General features: G+C 44.9%; 1 protein-coding gene across 1 annotated transcript in view; it reads right to left on the reverse strand.

Annotated features, from left to right (window-relative positions):
• Positions 1-3,376, reverse strand: part of NDRG3 (NDRG family member 3) — a 60,029-nt gene extending 56,653 nt beyond the window's left edge. Inside the window, exon 1 of the mRNA XM_068987027.1 lies at positions 3,358-3,376. The gene's annotated coding sequence lies outside the window, so the exon portion shown is untranslated. The remainder of the gene's footprint in view (positions 1-3,357) is intronic.
• Positions 3,377-12,883: the final 9,507 nt, after the last annotated feature.

Genomic DNA, 12,883 nt, shown 5'->3' on the forward strand with positions numbered 1-12,883 from the left:
CAGCCTCCTCTGTCCACGGAATTCTCCAGGCAAGAACATTGGAGTGGGTTGCCATTCCCTTCTCCAGGGGATCTTCCCGACCCAGGGACCGAATCTAGGTCTTTTGCATTGCAGGCAGATTCTTTACCATGTGAGCCACCTACCATCCTACTTCAAAATGCGTTCCTTGTCCTGTTGATTAATTCTGACAGTACCAATCTGTCAGAGTCCAGAAAGGCCCTCGATCCTCCCCAAAGTGCTCTCTGTGTCACAGCTCATACTGATCCCTCTTGACATACCTAGTCCCTCTACCATATAATTTAACAATTAGGTATGCACTGTCTCCAAAGTTAGAGACGGGTTCTTTAACTCCTTCCTAACAGACCATAAGTTCCCTGAAGATGTGAACTGTATTTCTTTCACCCCTTCCTCACCCATTTCACAAATATTAAGAGTTGGGCTTCCCTGGTGGCTCAGACAGTAAAGAATCCGTCTGCAAATGTGGGAGACCTGGGTTCAGTCTCTGGGTTAGGAAGATCCTCTGGAGGAGGGCATGGCAACTCACTCCAGTATTCTTGCCTGGAGAATCCCCATGAACAGAGGAGCCTGGCGGGCTACAGTCCATGGGGTTGCAAACAGTCGGACACGACTGAGAGACTAAGCACACATACAAGGATGAATTCACTGGAATATTGATAAACTTTTAGTGGATAAAAAGTCTACATTCAAGTTGAAGCACCAGTTCTATAACCCTGGCCTTGGACAAGTTCCCTTCTCAGGAAGAAGTCTACAAAAGCAGCACAGCTGGACTCAATGACTTGATGCTTCCTTTCAGCCTTGGGCAACGTATAATTTTATGAAATGCCCCACATTGGAATATCGTATTCCATTATGCTTGAGTATACAATTATACACATTGCTTTGCTTATAATGCTATTACGGTGATTTTTAGACTTGAGTTACAGTTAGGAATAATATTTCCCAGTTAGCTAGTAAGCTCTTTGAACAAGAACTACGAGAATCTTACACCATACCCAGCACCATTCCTTACACATAACAGCTCAATCTATTTGCAGATTATTTGGAAAAAAACCTTTTAAATTAATTATTTATATGGAAAGCCTATGCAACCATCTACAGCCTCCCAAACGGCCCTTTGAATATTTATTGTTATAAGTACTATGAAGATTTATAGTAAAAATTGTGAGTACTCTAATAACACTGGGGCAGTCAGCCACATAAGGCAAAAGAAGGCAAAACTGAATCTTACATGTATTTGTGCTAGTCACTCAGTCGTGTCCGACTCTTTACAACCCCATGAACTCTAACCCTCCAGACTCCTCTGTCCATGGGATTCTCCTGGCAAGTATAATACTGGAGTGGGTTGCCAGTTCCCTCTCCTACATGTATTCAGGGACAGACTAAAAACCTATAAGCCTGAGGCTACCTTCGTGCAAAATGCAAATAAAAATTGCCCTGTACACTTAAGCGACATACACCAATTCCACTCTTGGGGATAAACAGGCTTCTTGACTTAGAACCTTTTTCTGCAAATTTTCAGACACAAGAGGGTGGACTAGAGACCTCTGAGTGGTCAGTTGTTGAATGACCAGAAGTTGAATCTAAAGAGAAAGCCAGCAAAAAAAAACTGAAGGGCAGAATGAAGGAACAGAAGGCCAGCAGGAAAACATCACTCTTTGAGTAATACAAAGGAACTGTGGAAATTCACTGATTCTTTCCCAGGGCCTACAGTGAGCCAAGCACTTGAGGCTGCAAAGATGCTCCCTGACCTCAACAGGCTAATAGTTCTAAGAATAAGACTGAAGCCTCTACCCTACCTACCTATCTACCTACACACACACACACACACACACACACACACACATACACACACACACACACACAAGCGCACAGGCACACATGTATGTGTGTGTATGTAATTCTAATTAGGAAAATCAAGCAAGGAAGGCTTCACAGAAAAGGTGGTAAGTTAATGGAACTTCGAAGTACGCAAGAGAATTTGCTAAGGATTGGGGGAAAAAAAAGACAGTTTGAGCTATTTATTGGGAAAGAAACATTCCCATATTTTTACAGCTGTTCCTTTGGGAACTTGAAATCGGTGAAGCTTCTTATATTCTACACTACTTTGTCAAGGATCTCTTTCTCTTTTTACTTCATGTTAAATGAGAGGTTCAAGCCCAGCACTGGAATAGAGCCAGAAAGCCCCAGGATAAGGGGAGTGCTCACCAGATTTGTTCTTTCACCTCCAAATCCAACCAGCCCAGCTCTATCAGTCTTGACCTCCTGGTAGCCAGAAAAGGAAGGGTAATAATATCCTCTGGGGGCAAAATCTGGATCCAAGACAAGGCTTACCTCTGTTTTGCCAGTAAGCCACCGTCCCTGCTCCTAAACCAGGAGGCTCCCAGTTTACCTGACAGAGAGGCCAGCTCTGCAGGAAAAAAGCTGCATGAAAAGGAAAGAGGACGCATCTGATGGCGAAGCGCTGAGGTACTGAGATAATCTTAAAATGTTTACGAAGATCCCTGGCACACTGGCAAGCGCTGGGTGAACGTGAGCTCTTAAGAACAATGCTATTACATTATTACAGTTAACACCTCAATTGTACTTCATCAACAAGAAAATGCCGTTTTTGCAGCCTACTTTTATGACGTTGAAGAATCTCCGGAGATGCGAGTGTATTTCAGATTTTTTCCAAAGGAACAAAACCGCACTAGCTTGAGAGCCCCCGACCCTGAGTTCCAGAGCCACTCCAGCCTCTCGTCTGGCGCGTGACCTTGGGCAGGGAGCCTCACCGCTCGATGCCTCAGTTTCCTCATCTGTAACCAGGGGCTAAGAAGCTGCTCCCTCGCATGGTAGCCGCGGGGTACAGCCAGAGGGTACTCCTGACCGCACCAGGACCCCACGGGTGCAAGGCGAGCTCTTGGCGCATCTTCCAGGTTCCCCACCCGCCTACCCGGCTCCCGGGCAGACGGAGCAGACGAATGTCCGACACCGAGGCCCACCGAGCTCCGCCGACTGCAGAGCAGAAGCGGGAAAGGGGGTCGCGCCTGCGGAGGGTCCGAGGCTGAGGTGCTGGGCACCCAGAGGCTCGGCCGCTGCCGCCTGCACGCCGTCGCCAGCGGGTTCGCCGTGAGCCCCGCCGCCCAGGTGAGTAGCGGCCGAAAGAGGACGGGCTGCTCCGGGTCCCCAGGCGACGAGGGCGGAGGGCGCCCGAACACTTGGGGGAGGCTGGCAGCGCTCACCCAAGCCCCGGCGCGCTGGGGTGATGAGGCAGGGAAGGAGAAGGAAAAGGGAACGACGACCCCACAGGCAGCACGGCGCGCCCACAGCCAACCAGGCTGAGGCGCTCACACTCACCTGAAGCTCGGGCAACCGCCGTCAGCGCAGCACCGGCGGCGGCAGGAGTGGGGCGGGGAAGGTTCTGCGCCCGCGCAGGCGCGCTGAGGACGCCAGGCAGCGCATGCGCACTGTGCTTTCCCCGCTGGGGAACTATGGAGATGATGGTTGAGTTGGCGCCATCTTCGGCATACAATGATTTTCTCTTATTGTTTGTGGTTTTAGCTTCCCTTGGCTAGCTCTAGTCTTAAAGTATTGAATGGAAAGTAAATAATTCATACGTTTTTATTTGCTGTGCTGTTCTGAGTAGTGTGTTGAAATCTCTGCTTTTGCTCCCTCCCACCACGGGAAGTGAATCAGTCCTTTGTCCAGCATACCCACGCGGTATATGCTGCTTGCCCGTTTAGTCTTCTAGTCTGTCACCAGATCGATTGTCTGGATACGGAAGTGTTTGTTTCAAGTAACCCTTACTTTGCTTGATAATGGCCCCAAAGTCCAAAAGTGGTATTGCTAGTGATGTGGAGAAGCCAGAGAAGCCACAAAGCGTGAAAGTTCTCAAATTAGTAAGAAAAAAACAGGTATGCTGAGGTTGCTAAGCTCTATGGTAAGAATGAGTTCTCTGTCAGGGACTTCCCTGGTGGTCCAGTGGCTAAGACTCTGAACTCTCAACGCAAAGGTCCTGAGTTTGATCCCTGGTTGGTGAATTAGATTGCATGTGTTGCAACCAAGACCTGGTGCAGCTAAATAAATTTTTTTTAAATTGAATTTTCTGTAAAATTGCAGGAAAAAAAAATTGTGCTTTTAGGTCACACTTCAAACTGCTTAAGTTAGGGCCACAGTGCATAAAAGGTGCTTAGTTAAGAATGAAATACACCTGAAACTATCACAGCCTTGTTAATAAACTACTCCTTGTTGTTCAGTTCCTAAGTCTACAACTCTTGTAACCCCATGGGCTGCAGCACACCATGTTTCCCTGTCCTTCACTATCTTCTGGGGTTTGCTCAAATTCACATCCATTGAGTCAGTGATAATATCTAGCCATCTCATTCTCTGCCACCCTCTTCTTTTGCCTTCTATCTTTCCCAGGATCAGGATCTTTCCCAGTGAGTCGACTCTTCACATCAGGTGGCCAGAGTACTAGAGCATCAGCTTCAGCACCAGTCCTTCCAGTGAATATTCAGGGTTGATTTCCCTTAGGATTGACTGGTTGGATCTCCTTGCAGTCCAAGGGACTCTCAAAAGTCTTCTCCAGCACCACAATTCCAAGGTATCAGTTATTCCACGCTCAGCCTTCTTCATGGTCCAACTCTCACATCCATACATGACTACTGGAAAAACTGTAGCTTGGACTATACGGACCTTTGTCAGCAAAATGATGGCTTTGCTTTTATAGTAATAAACTATATTTCAATATAAACTTTTTTTAATGAAAAGGCATTAAATTTATGAAAGACACAAACAAAATACATATTTTGATTGATGTGTTGCCCCAGAAAACACTGAATCTATTGTTAAACTGAAGTTCATGTGTCCCACTGTCAGTGAGGCCAAACAAACCAAAAATGTTGGACTTTGGAGCAGAGAAACGTTGATTACAGGGCTAAGCAAGGATCAATCAACCTGGGCTCAAAAGACCCAAACTCCCCCATGGCTTTCAGGGAAGGAATTTTAAAGGCAAATTTGGGGGTGAGGGCTCCAGGATGCATAACTTTCTTCTGATTGATTGGTGGTAAGGTAACAGGGTGATGTTTCAACTTTGTGGTTCCAATCAGTCTGGGGTATACTGCTGTCTTCATGCAATCACCATCTTCCACCTGGGTGGGGCTGGGGTAGAGGGTAGGTCTTAGTTTATTTATAGCAACTCAGATGGTTCTGTATATCCCTTAAGGAGGAACAAGGACTCTTTATCACTGAACGATTGTTTCCTGGTTGCTTTTCTTTTCTTTCCGCATTGCTCTTTGAAACTCAAGAGGCCTAGGAGACCAAAGCCTCTTTCTACAGACAAGAAATGGGACGTTGAAGGGCTTTTGTATGCAGGAGGGCCCCAGTGGCCCCTGCTTGGTTCCAAGTCATTACAAAGACTTCAGCAAGGGATCCCCTGAAGAGTGACACCAAGCCATTTACTGAAAATAAGGGATGGTTGGGAGCTTCCCTGGTGGCTCAGATGGTAAAAAATCTGCCTGCAATGCAAGAGACCTGGGTGTGACCTCTAGGTCAGGAAGATCACCAGGAGAAGGGAATGGCTATCCACTATTCTCGCCTGGTGAACTCCATGGAGAGAGGAGCCTGGCGGGCTATGGTCCGTGGGATCACAAAGACCTGGACACAACTGAGCAACTGATACTGACATAAGGGAAGGTCAAACAGATTCAGCAATAGTTTGGACTGGAAAGTAGAAAAATTACTGGGGAGACTGTGTCTGCCAATGAAAAAATGATACCAATCAGGACCCTGTGGGGGGTTCCTGGGAACAAAAGCCTTTCTTTGTCCCACATTTCTTTGTTGTTGTTGTTTTGGGTGCACCACACAGCTTGCTGGGATGCAGAGATCTTAGTTCCCCAACCAGGAAATGAACCCAGCAGACCTGGCATGAGACCACAGAGTCCTAACCACTGGACCACCAGGGAATCCCCCCTCCCATTTCTTGATTACAGGAAATAGGCCTCATTCATTCCATGACATTCCCTGAGTTGCAAAGGCAGGTTCAGTTCAGTTCAGTCGCTCAGTCGTGTCCGACTGTTTGCAACTCCATGAATCGCAGCACACCAGGCCTCCCTGTCCATCACCAACTACCAGAGTTCACTCAGATTCACGTCCATCAAGTCAGTGATGCCATCCAGCCATCTCATCCTCTGTCGTCCCCTTCTCCTCCTGCCCCCAATCACTCCCAGCATCAGAGTCTTTTCCAATGAGTCAACTCTTCGCATGAGGTAGCCAAAGTACTGGAGTTTCAGCTTTAGCATCATTCCTTCCCAAGAAATCCCAGGGCTGACCTCCTTCAGAATGGACTGGTTGGATCTCCTTGCAGTCCAAGGGACTCTCAAGAGTCTTCTCCAACACCACAGTTCAAAAGCATCAATTCTTCAGCGCTCAGCCTTCTTCACAGTCCAACTCTCACAAGGCACGTTCAAAGTGTTGCTAATTAGAGACAAAGGTCCATATAGTCAAAGCTATGATTTTTCCAGTAGTCATGTACTGATGTAGGAGTTGGACCCATAAAGAAGGCTGAGTGCTGAAAGATTGATGCTTTTGAACTGTGGTGTTGGAGAACTCTTCTCCAACTTCTCCATCTTGGACTGCAAGATCCAACCAATCAGTCCTAAAGAAAATCAATCCTGAATATCCATTGGAAGGACTGCTGCTGAAGCTGAAGCTCCAATGCTTTGGCTACCTGATGCAAAGAGCTGACTCACTGGGAAAAACCCTGATGCTGGGAAAGACTGAAGGCACGAGGAGAAGGGGACAACAGAGAACGAGATGGTTGGATGGCATCACTGACTCTGTGGACATGAGCTTGAGCAAGCTCCGGGAATGGTGATGGACAGGGAAGCCTGGCACAGTGCAGTCCATGGGGTTGCAAACAGCTGGACACAACTCAGTGACTAAACAACAATTAGAGAAGGGAGGGGATGCAGAAGCAAGGAACAGTCAAGAGAAACAATAGAGCAGCCTTGGGGCAGGTCTCAGTATCTTTTGAGCTATTTTGCAGAAACCCCCACCAGATGGGAGAAATCCCAGATCAGTTGGAACCAGGTTGATGATGTTGACTTCCACTTCACCACCAACTAATCAGATTATCCATCAGCTAGTTGATCACGTCCTCTTTGAATCATTACTATGAAACTTCTTACTACCTGCTCCAGGTTGGGACACACCATTTTGAGGTCATTAGCCCACTGATCCCCTTTGCCTGGTAAAGCAATAGAGCTATTCTTTCCTATTTCACCAAAACCTGTCCCTGAGAATTAATTTGGTGTCAGGGTAGAGGCCAGATTTGGCTTCAGAAGCTGTTGCCACATTTCCCTCAGAGGTCAAGAATTTGATTGAAGAGGAAGGAAGGGATACCATCCAAAGCAAGTCTTCATGTGATGAAACTGGGCTCTTCTGGAAGAAGAGTCCCAACAGAACCAAACGCAATCCGGGAAGCTCTTTTTTAATCATGAGCCACCCATTCTCCTTGCTTGGCCCTTTTGATAAATCTTTCTCTGCTCCAAACTCGTGTTTGAGTTTGTTTGGCCTCATTGTGTGTCAGGCACAAGAATTTGCAACAAATCTACCGTCATAAAAGTACAAAGGAAGCACTAGATCATAAAACTTGGAAAAGCAGATTAACTCTGGTATTACTGGCAATGCTACAGAGCGTATGTTGAAGGCAGGAGTTGTATACAAAGACCCAACAGGTTTTCAAGAACAAAACCAAGAATTATCTGCTTGTATTCTGACAACATAATCCAGCTGACAGCTATCTTCTTTATGGAATGATTCTACCAATGGTTCATTCCAGAAATGAAAAATATTTGGAAAAGGAAAGGCTGGAATTTAAAATCCTGTTACTAATAGACAATGTACCTGGTCATCCTGAATCTGTTTGCTTTGTAAATGTCAAAGTTGTATTTTTATCTCCAAATACAACCTCAATGCTTCAGCCACTTGACAAGCCATCAGTTGGTCAAGGCCACATACACCTGCTCAATATCTGAGGACATATGGTCAGCAATTAATGCAGATTTTAATCTGGACACAATGCAGTGCTTGAAATCATTACTATTGCCAATGAATAACGTTCATCAGAGATGCAGTAAGTGAATTAAAACCACACTCCTAATACCTGCTGGAAGAACTTATGAAGTCATGAATGATTTTAAAGATTACTGAGGTTCGATGGAGAAGTTAGGAAACTCATTCACATAGCAAGACAAGTTGATGCCAGAGGATCTGCCAACACGCTTGATGAGAAAGTGGAAGACCATATTGAAGGGCACTGAGAAGTCTTAACAATGGAGTTATTGGACAAACTTGTGGAGCCATCTACTGAGAAAGAGGAAGGCAAAGCAACTGAAGCAGAATCAGCAATGTGGACACTATTGAAATTTGCCAAAATGTTTCGAATTTCACAATTTCAAATATATGGAATATGACCCTCAGATGAAAAGAAGCATCATAGCAACTACTCACGATCACCAAAGGATTACAATTGCTGCAGCAACACTTCAATGAGTTAAAGAGACAACTCCAATTACAATGTTTTCCCAAAAGCTTTCAGCAAAACCACCTTCAACTATATCTTGTGGATCCCCAAAATCATCTACTCAGACATCCAACCATGGACACTGTAATGTCTCAATGATCCTCCTCCTGATGTACAGTTAGAAAGTCAACAGTAGCCTAAAGCTATGTCACAATGCCTCACTAAATCACATAGGCACTATATCATCTCACAACATCTCTGAGGAAGGTAAGTACAAGACAATACAATATCTTGAGAGTGAGACCACATTTACCCAAGTTTTATTACAGTATATGGTTACAATTGCTCTATTTTATCATTGTTGTTGTTAATCTTTTACTGTGCCTAATTTATAAGTTAAACTTTATTGTAGGTAAGTAAATATAGGAAAAAACTTTGCAATTACAGGGCATACTATCTGCAGTTTTAAGCATCCACTGGGGTCCTGGAACATATTCTCCCTCAGTTAAGAGGAAAGTACTGTAGTTGTCTTGCTTCAGAGTCTCCTTGGAGAACCTTTAACCAGAACTGCTCAGAGGGAGGGGTGTTGAGAGCTGTGTCTGGCTGGCTTCTGCCCTTCTGCCGAGTTACATCCTTATGGAGCCCCTAAGACCTCTCTACACGGCAAGGCCTCCTCCTTTGACATGGGCCTAGAGTGGTACCCAAGGTCACATGGCACCGAGCACTGTGCCTGGCATCAGGAACAGGCTTAGTCAATTTTTGGTGAATGAACCAGTAACTTAAGAACTCAATATAGCACAGGGAACTCTTCAATACTATGTAATGACCTATATGGGCAAAGAACCTAAGAAAGAGTATGTGTTTGTGTATGTGTGTATACACACACACACACACATATATATATATATATGTATACACACACATATACATATATATCTGATTCACTGTGCTGTGTTGCAGAAACTAACACAACATTGTAAATCCACTATACTCAAAACAACAAAAAAATACCCAAAACTAGAATCCAAAACAGGGCTCCTAATTCCCAGTCCTCCATTGTATCACCTCTACTACAACCACCAGTCACACCATTTCCTGAGTGCAACCTGAGTAGATTTTCCCAGACGATTACATTAAGCAATCAAAATGTACACACTATATTTCCTTCCTTGAAAGAGTTTATAATATAACCTATTTTTTCTCTAGTATTAAATATCACTGATTAAAAGCAAGATACTTGTTAACTAAAGTAGGGCAAAAGGAAGAATATTACCAAACATCTCTAAGGCTCCAACTATCTGTAGCATTCACCAAGTACAATTCCTGAACCAAACTTGGGGGGAGAAAAAACTAGTACCTGGGCACAGCCTTTTACTAATTATTGTGTTAGTTAACATTTCCTGAATGCTACATGGGTTCTAGTTGACCCTCCACTCCTATCTTTATGTTCTTGGTTGGATTATTAAGCCCCTCCATGCCTGAGTTCAACTATAATGAAAAAAAAAAAAAAGAGGCAACCTCAAGTTGTGGTGTGTATGGATATAGAATGCTCAGATCTTATTCTTTTTCTGTGCTCTATTTTGTATGGTTATTGGAGATACAAAGACACTTCTTAATTCTTATAAACAAAACTTCCAAAACACTAAGGACTTCCCTGGTGGCCCAGTGGTTAAGAATCCACTTTCCAATGCAGGAGACTTGGGATTGATCCCTGACTAGGGAACTAGGATCCCAGATGCCACGTGGACTGCATGCCACAACTATAGGTCCATGTGCTCTGGAACCCACATGCCGCAAAGGAAGAACCAATACAACCACAAATAAATACGTTTTAAAAATGTAATACAGTGTACTAAATAAAATGGGGGGGGGGGAGGTACAATCACCTTTGGAGAGAGGTGTCCTCTCCCCATTTCACAGAAAAGAAATTGAGGATAAGGATGAAGATTCACTCCAAACTACACTCTTACCACTATATTATTCTGCTTCTGAAAGAGTGGCAATTAAACACCACTCCTCTGATTTTTAAAAGCTTCCTTGGGGCCATCCAGTTTCCCTTCATGCTCTCCTCTGGACAACATTATCTTATTCTTAAGGCTTTAATAACTAGGTTATTGTTAACTTCCAAATTTTATCCCTAGTCTAGGTTTTCCTACCCAATTTTCTACCTGTATATCCAACAATCTAGTTGAAATCTGTTTGGTATGCCAAATTTAACTGCGAATTTTCCCATTTAATTAACTGCTCATTATCTACCCAGTTGGAGTTTTTACCTTCCTGCATCCACATTCTTTTATTTTTTAGGCTCTTACCGCACAATTGCACTCATCTCACATGCTAGTAAAGTAATGCTCAAAATTCTCCAAGCCAGGCTTCAGCAATGTGAACCGTGAACTCCCTGATGTTCAAGCTGGTTTCAGAAAAGGCAGAGGAACCAGAGATCAAATTGCCAACATCCGCTGGATCATAGAAAAAGCAAGAGTTCCAGAAAAACATCCATTTCTGCTTTATTGACTATGCCAAAGCCTTTGACTGTGTGGATCACAATAAACTGTGGAAAATTCTGAGATGGGAATACCAGGCCACCTAACCTGCCTCTTGAGAAATCTGTATGCAGGTCAGGAAGCAACAGTTAGAACTGGACATGGAACAACAGACTGGTTCCAAATAGGAAAAGGAGGACGTCAAGGCTGTATATTTTCACCCTGCTTATTTAACTTATATGCAGAGTACATCATGAGAAACGCTGGACTGGAAAGAAACACAAGCTGGAATCAAGATTGCCGGGAGAAATATCAATAACCTCAGATATGCAGATGACACCACCCTTATGGCAGAAAGTGAAGAGGAGCTAAAAAGCCTCTCGATGAAAATGAAAGAGGAGAGCAAAAAAGTTGGCTTAAAGCTCAACATTCAGAAAACAAAGATCATGGCATCCGGTCCCATCACTGCATGGGAAATAGATGGGGAAACAGTAGAAACAGTGTCAGACTTTATTTTTTGGGCTCCAAAATCACTGTGGATGATGACTGCAGCCATGAAATTAAAAGACGCTTACTCCTTGGAAGAAAAGTTATGACCAACCTAGATAGCATATTCAAAAGCAGAGACATTACTTTGCCGACTAAGGTCCGTCTAGTCAAGGCTATGGTTTTTCCTGTGGTCATGTATGGATGTGAGAGTTGGAATGTGAAGAACGCTGAGCGCCGAAGAATTGATGCTTTTGAACTGTGGTGTTGGAGAAGACTCTTGAGAGTCCCTTGGACTGCAAGGAGATCCAACCAGTCCATTCTGAAGGAGGTCAGCCCTGGGATTTCTTGGGAAGGAATGATGCTAAAGCTGAAGCTCCAGTACTTTGGCCACCTCATGCGAAGAGTTGACTCATTGGAAAAGACTCTGATGCTGGGAGAGATTGGGGGCAGGAGGAGAAGGGGACGACCGAGGATGAGATGGCTGGATGGCATCACGGACTCGATGGACGTGGGTCTGAGTGAACTCCAGGAGATGGTGATGGACAGGGAGGCCTGGCGTGCTGCGATTCATAGGGTCGCAGAGTCGGACACGACTGAGCAACTGAACTGAACTGAACTAGTTGCAGCAAGTGGGATCTAGTTCCCTGACTAGGGATCGAACCTGGGCCCTCTGCACTGGGAGCTTGGAGTCTTAGTCACTGGACTCTCAGGGAAGTCCCCCATCCACTGTTCTTTAACTTGTCAATCTAACTCTTATAGCATTCCTGTGCTATAGAGTCTATCATTCTCCCAATCTTACAAATAAGAGGTTAAATGACTTTTTCTCAGTCACTAAGTAGCAGTTAGGCTTTTAACATGGAGGTGACACGCCTGCTGTGTTCCAGACACTATGAATGACGCCCCCTACTGACCCACTGCTAACTCCCAGCCCAGGCAGTCACGCTGCACCTGACCACTGCCGACTATTAAAGAGCACAACTGGTCTCTACTATCCACACCTACTTGCTTCTAACTGTTCTCCAAACAGCAACTGGAGTGATCTTTTGAAAATAAAGTTCTTCAAAAGTGAGGGGACATACATATCAGTCAGTTCAGTTCAGTCGCTCAGTCGTGTCCGACTCTTTGCGACCCCATGAATCGCAGCACGCCAGGCCTCCCTGTCCATCACCATCTCCTGGAGTTCACTCAGACCCACATCCATCGAGTCCGTGATGCCATCCAGCCATCTCATCCTCGGTCGTCCCCTTCTCCTCCGGCCCCCAATCTCTCCCAGCATCAGAGTCTTTTCCAATGAGTCAACTCTTCGCATGAGGTGGCCAAAGTACCGGAGCTTCAGCTTTAGCATCATTCCTTCCAAAGAAATCCCAGGGCTGACCTCCTTCAGAAT

The sequence above is a fragment of the Capricornis sumatraensis genome, chromosome 15 (assembly GCF_032405125.1).
Source record: "Capricornis sumatraensis isolate serow.1 chromosome 15, serow.2, whole genome shotgun sequence".
In the NCBI taxonomy this organism is placed as follows: domain Eukaryota; kingdom Metazoa; phylum Chordata; class Mammalia; order Artiodactyla; family Bovidae; genus Capricornis; species Capricornis sumatraensis.